We start from the raw sequence: 7736 nt of genomic DNA, 5'->3' as shown, positions 1-7736 counted from the left end.
GTTGCTTCAATTGTGTCAAAAGGAGTCATAGGTTAAACTATGACCCCTTTTAATGCATTTCATGACAACATATGTCCCTAGGGGCCCTAGGACCTTAGGGACCCATTTGGTTTCTTTGAATGCATCGAAAGGGGTCACATGATAACCTATGACCCCTTTTGACTCATTTCATGACAACATATGTCCCTAGGGGCCCTAGAACCCTCAGGACCCATTTGGTTGGTTCAAATGCATCAAAAGACGCATTTCTTGACCACATATGTCTCTAGGGGCCCTAAAACCCCTCGGAACCCATTTGGTTGGTTCAAATGCATCGAAAGGGGTATAGGATAACCTATGACCCCTTTCGATGCATTTCGTGACAACATGTGTCCCTAGGGGCCCTAGGACCCCTGGGGACCCATTTGGTTGGTTTGAATGCATCAAAAGGGGTCTTAGGTTAACCTATGACCCCTTTTGTCACATTTCATGACAACATATGTCCCTAGGGTCCCTATGACCCCTAGAGACCCATTTGGTTGGTTCAAATGCATCGAAAGGGGTCATAGAATAACCTATGACCCCTTTTCATGCATTTCATGACAACATATGTCCCTAAGGGCCCTAGGGACCCATTTCAAATGCCTTGGAAGGGGTCATAGGTTAACCTATGACAACCTATGACCCCTTTCGATGCATTTCATGACAACATATGTCCCTAGGGGCCCTAGGACGTGTAGGGCCCTATTTGGTTGGTTCGAATGCCTCAAAAGGGGACATAGGATAACCTATGACCCCTTTTAGTGCATTTAATGAAAACATATGTCCCTAGGGGCCCTAGGACCCCTAGGGACCTATTTGGTTGGTTCAAATGCGTCGAAAGGGGTCATAGGATAACCTATGGCCTCTTTCGATGCATTTCATGACAACATATGTCCATTTGGTTGGTTTAAATGCATCGAAAGCAGTCATAGGTTAACCTATGACCCCTTTCGACCTATTTCACCACAATATACGTCCCTAGGGGCCCCAAGACCCCTAGGGACCTATTTGGTTGGTTCAAATGCATCGAAATGGGTCATAAGATAACTTATGACCCCTTTCGATGCATTTCATGAAAACATTTGTTCCTAGGGGCCCTAGGACTCCCTAGGTACCTATTTGGTTGGTTTGAATGCGTCAAAAAGGGTCATAGGTTAACCTATGACCCCTTTCAATGCATTTATTGATAACATATGGCCCTAGGGGCCCTAGGACCCTTAGGGGCCTATTTTTTTGGTTTGAATGCATCGAAAGGGGTCATAGGATAACTTATGACCTCCTATCACCCCTTTCGACTCATTTCATGACAACACATGTCTCTAGGGACCCTAGGACCTCTAGGAGCCCATTTGGTTGGTTTGAATGCGTCAAAAGGGGTCATAGGTTAACCTATGATTCCTTTCGATGCATTTAATGACAACATATGTCCCTAGGGGCCCTAGGACCCCTAGGGACTTATTTGGTTGGTTCAAATGTGTTGAAAGGGGTCATAGGTTAACCTATGACCCCTTTCAACACATTTCATAACAACATATGTCCCTAGGGGCCCTAGAACCCCTAGGGACCCATTTGGTTGCTTTGAATGCGTCGAAAGGGGCCATAGGTTAACCTGTGACCCCTTTCGACGCATTTCATGACAACATATGTCCCTAGGGGCCCAGGGACCCCTAGGGACCCATTTGGTTAGTTCAAATGCATTGAAAGGGGCCATAGGTTAACTTATGACCCCTTTCAATGCACTTCATGACAACATATGTCCCTAGGGGCCCTAGGACCCCTAAGTACCCATTTGGTTGGTTCGAATGCGTAGAAAGGGGTCATAGGTTAACCGATGAACCTATGACCCCTTTCGATGCATTTCATGTCAACATATGTCTCTAGGGGCCATAGAACCCCTAAGGGACCTATTTGGTTGGTTTGAATGTGTTGAAAGGGGTCATAGGTTCATAGGTTAACCTATGACCCCTTTTGATGCATTTCATGACAATATATGTCCCTAGGGGTCCTAGGACCCCTACAGACCTATTTTGTTGGTTTGAATGCATCGAAAGGGGTCATAGGATAACCTATGACCCCTTTCGACACATTTCATGAAAACATATGTCCCTAGGGGCCCTAGGACCCCTAGGGACCTATTTAGTTGGTTTGAATGCGTCGAAAGGGATCATAGGTCATTTCATGACAACATCTATCCCTAGGGTCCTTAGGACCCCTAGGGACCTATTTGGTTTGTTCAACTACATCAAAATGGGTCATAGGTTAATCTATGACCCCTTTCGATGCATTCAAACCAATGAAATAGGACCCTAGGGTCCTTAGGGACATATGTTAACTTATGACCCCTTTCAATGTATTTTATCACAACATATGTCCCTAAGGTCCCTATGATCCCTAAGGATCTATTTGGTTGGTTTAAATGTATTGAAAGTGGTCATAGGTTAACCTATGACCCTTTTCGACCTATTTCATCACAACATATATCCCTAGGGGCCCTAGGACCCCTAGGAACCTATTTGGTTGGTTCAAATGCATCAAAAGGAGTAATAAGATAACCTATGACCCTTTTTGATGTATTTCATGACAACATATATCCCTAGGGGCCCTAGGACCCCTAGGGACCTATTTGGTTGGTTCGAATGCCTCAAAAGAGGTCATAGGATAATCTATGACCCCTTTTGATGCATTTCATGACAACATTTGTCCCTAGGGGCCCTAGGACCCCACTAGGGACCTATTTGGTTGGTTCAAATGTGTCGAAAAGGGTCATAAGTTAACTTATGACCCCATTCGACGCATTTATTGACAATATATGTCCCTAGAGGCCCTAGGACCCTTAGGGGCCTATTTTGTTGGTTTGAATGCATCGAAAGGGGTCATAAGATAACTTATGACCCCTTTCGATGCATTTCATGACAACATATGTCTCTAGGGACCCTAGGACCTCTAAGGACCCATTTGGTTGGTTTGAATGCATCAAAAGGTGTCATAGGTTAACCTATGACCCCTTTTGACACCTTTCATGACAACATATGTCCCTAGGGGCCCTAGGACCCCTAGGGACCTATTTGGTTGGTTCAAATGTGTTGAAAGGGGTCATACGTTAACCAATGACCCCTTTTGATGCATTTCATAACAACATATGTCCCTAGGGGCCCTAGGACCCCTTGGGACACATTTGGTTGGTTCAAATGCATTGAAAGAGGCCATAGGTTAACCTATGACCCCTTTCAATGCATTTCATGACAACATATGTCCCTAGGGGTCCCCATTTGGTTGGTTCAAATGTATCGAAAGGGGCCATACATTAACCTATGACCCCTTTCAAGGCACTTCATGACAACATATGTCTCTAGGGGCCCTAGGACCCCTAGGTACCCATTTGGTTGGTTCGAATGCGTCGAAAGGGGTAGTAGGTTAACCTATGACCCTTTCCATGCATTTCATGACAACATATGTCTCTAGGGGCCCTAAGACCCCTAGGGACCTATTTGGTTGGTTCAAATGCGTTGAAAGGGGTCATAGGTTCATAGGATAACCTATGATCCCTTTTGATGCATTTCATGACAACCTATGTCCCTAGGGGCCCTAAGACCCTTAGGGACCTATTTTGTTGGTTTGAATGCATCGAAAGGGGTCATAGGATAACCTAATACCCCTTTTGATGCATTTTATAAAAACGTATGTCCCTAGGGGCCCCAGAACCCCTAGTGACCTATTTGGTTGGTTCAAATGTGTTAAAAGGAGTCATAGGTTAACCTATGACCCCTTTCGACACATTTCATGACAACATATGTCCCTAGGGGCTCTAGGACCCCTAGGGACTTATTTGGTTGGTTCGAATGCATTGAAAGTGGTCATAGGTCATTTCATGACAACATCTATCCCTAGGGGCCCTAGGACCCCTAAGGACCTATTTGGTTTGTTCGAATGCATTGAAATGGGTCATAGGTTAATCTATGACCCCTTTCAATGCATTTCATGACAACATATGTCCTTAGGGGCCCTAGGACCCCTAGGGTCCTATTTCGTTGGTTTGAATGTGTACCCCTTTTGATGCATTTCTTGACAACATATGTCCCTAGGGGCCCTAGAATCCCTAGGGACCTATTTGGTTGGTTCGAATGCATCGAAGGGGATCATAGGTTAACCTATGACCCCTTTCGATGCATTTCATGACAACATATGTCCCTAGGGGCCCGACCCCTAGAGACTTATTTGGTTGGTTTGAATGCATCAAAAGGGGTCATAGGATAACCTATGATCCCTTGCAATGTATTTCATGACAACATATGTCCCTTGGGGCCCTAGGACCCCTAGGGACCCATTTGGTTGGTTCAAATGCGTCGAAAGGGGTCATAGGTTCACCTATGACCCTTTTCAATGCATTTCATGACAACATATGTCCTGAGGGCCCAATGAACCTTAAGAACCCATTTGGTTGGTTCAAATGCGTCGAAAGGGGTTATGGGCCCTTTCAACACATTTCATGACAACATATGTCCCTAGGGGCTCTAAGACCCCATAGGGACCTATTTGGTTAGTTTGAATGCATCGAAAGGCGTCATAGGATAACCCCTTTTAATGCATTTCATGACAACATATTTCAATGCATTTCATGACAACATATGTCTGTAGGGGCCCTAGGACCCCTAGGGACCCATTTGGTTGGTTCAAATGTGTTGAAGGGGGCCATAAGATACCTATGACCCCATTTTGATGCACTTCATGATAACATATGTCCCTAGGGGCCCTAGGATCCCTAGGGACCCATTTGGTTGGTTCGAATGCATCGAAAGGGGTCGTAGGATAACTTATGACAGGTTTTGATGCATTTCATGACATCATATGTCCCTAGGGGCCCTAGGACCGCTAGAGACATATTTGGTCAGTTCAAATGCGTTGAAAGGGGTCATAAGATAACCTATGGCCCCTTTTGACGCATTTCATGACAACATGTGTCCCTAGGGGCCTTAAGACTCCTAGGGACCTATTTGGTTGGTTCAAATGCATTGAAACCTATGACCCCTTTCAATGCTTATGACCCCTTTTGACGCATTTCATGACAATATTATATTGATTAATAATAATATAATACTGTATATTTTAATATAATAATAATATATTACTAGATTATATAATAGTAATAATCATATATATTATTATATATAATAATAATAGTCATATCTATTAATATATATAATAATGATAATAATCATATAATTTTACTATATATATTTAATAATAATAATAATTATCATATATATTACTATATTATATTTAGTTATAATAATAATCATATTTATTACTATATTATATTTAATAATAATAATCATAATAATAATTATATATTACTATATTATATTTAATAATAATAATCATAATAATAGGTAAGAGCCTACAAGACAACGATAACTTGTGAGCCTCTCATGTGGGAGGCCTTGGGTTCAAATTCCCTTACACATAAAAAATAATAATAATCATAATAATAATTATATATATTACTATATTATATTTAATAAAAATAATTATAATAATCATATATATTACTATATATAATAATAATAATTATCATCATAATCATAATCACATATAATAATAACAATTAATAATAATAATGCCCACACTTCCAAAATTTGGGTGGTTTCCCTCCAAAACTTCCAAAATTTGGGCTAGGCTATGAATGTTTGAAATAATTTTGGCTGCCACTTTTTAGGTATCCGATTTCATATTAGGTATCCGATCTAGTATTGGATACCCAATTAGGCTTGGTATTTACCAAACCTGTTTGGTCAACTCAAAAAACGTGTTTGAGAAAGGTTTCACTAACATTCAGATTTCGAGTAGCCATTTGACAATATTATTTTCATTGAAATTCAATGAAATGAAAAGGGTTTTTTTATAACACTCTCAACATTCCATCGATATAATTGCTGTCAAATTCTAAGTTCGATAAGTATTTATTAGTTAATTTTTAATGAAGATGTCTGTAAAGTGCTGATTGATAAACTGATTGAAAAATAGCTATAACTTTCAAACACTATAACATTTTTGAAATCCAAAAGTTGCATCACATTCTATGCTTCACTTAGTATAAGGGAAAAAATTAGTTTGGTAAAGTTTTCAATTAGTTAAGGTGGTCAGACATGGGAGTTTTTTTATTCTAGAAAAATTATAGTAGAAGATTTATATTTAATTATTTATTTGGAATAAAAATACCCAAAAATATGCGTCGTGCATCTGGCCATGAGTCTACTTTTTAATCTAAAATTATACTAAAAATAATTATCATTTGATTTTGATTAAGGTGGTCAGACATACACCTACTTTTTATTTTCACCTTGAAATTTTTGCAATACTGCATTAAAATCCAAAATTTTGATAAATCAAATTATTTTTTCTCAAGACAAGACCTAGTAGTTTAGAAATTACATTCAATTTCCTACAGATTCTTTTCTTACAAAATTTTGATATAAAGCCCATAACTACTTTAAGATTTTGTGTCAAGTTAACATAACCTTGATTTGTTGGTTTTTCACTACCACTTAAGGCCATAGTTTGGTTGACCATGATCCTGCACATACCCACATGTTAAAGATTTTTTGGTTGATCACGCACATTTAGATGATCAACTAGTGAAGAGTTATGAAGGCTGTGAGTTGACATATTTCTTGTAATTGTGAAAAAGATGGAATGTTGTAATGTAACATGTAATGTAATATCTTACGTTGGCCCCATATTATTATTGTAAAATGGGAAAGCGTCAAGGCTGACTCAATAATTTGATTAGGACTTAGTATAAAGGAAAGGTCATTTCCTTGGATGAAAGGTGTGATATGTGGTCATATCTATTTGATGTATTGTTCAAACTTGGATGCGAATATCTTTTGGATTAGAGAAGTATTTTGTATTGTTGAAGCATAGTGAGCTTACAAGGAATTTTATTTGGAAAAGAAGTTGTTGTTGGATAGTTGTTGATGTAAAATTGTATTATTCAGTGAGAATGGTACTGAAGCTATTTGGATAGTGGGTCCTTTTGTCTTCCTTTCAACTCCTAACGGGGCTGGAATCTCTTAATAGGGATTCAGAGTCTCCTAGCATGTATTCATATGTACTGATTGTATTTCATTGACTCCTAATAAGGTCCACCCTTTCACAAGGAACATTTATATTAGTACATCATCTTCTGGGTACCATCCCCATTGAAGTTTTCCCTCTAATCAAGGGTTTCTCGAGTCCATAGATCTAGTGTTATTATGTATGGTTGTTGCATCTACTATTTAAATATTTCATAATTAATAAATATATTGAGAGTCATTTTAATTGTATAACTGATTCACCCTCCGCCTCCTCTCAATTATCTTGGTGGACTTTACTTTCCAATACTAAATGCCATAAATATCTCAACCAAGCACACGTGGAGGGAAGAAGAAATATTGTCCATGACATTGTCTAGGAGGAAATGTTTTGGACCATCCTCACCATGGGAGACTTGGGGTTGTGAGAGATTTGACACAAAAGTGTGATGACCCACAAGAACATTTTTCCATATGCTAATTTGGGTAGTCAAAACATTCTTCTCAGACACTAACAAACTACAACCATCCTTGGGATTGGGGTTGGCCTGAATAATCAAATCCACTACAAGTACATTCTCTGGAAGTCCAAACATGCACACTAGTGGTAGAGGCCAACATTTGACTAGAGATGCTACCATC

Source organism: Cupressus sempervirens, chromosome 6, assembly GCF_028749045.1.
Source record: "Cupressus sempervirens isolate cs-2001-9-10 chromosome 6, ASM2874904v1, whole genome shotgun sequence".
NCBI lineage: Eukaryota > Viridiplantae > Streptophyta > Pinopsida > Cupressales > Cupressaceae > Cupressus > Cupressus sempervirens.
This window is presented reverse-complemented; position numbering follows the sequence as displayed.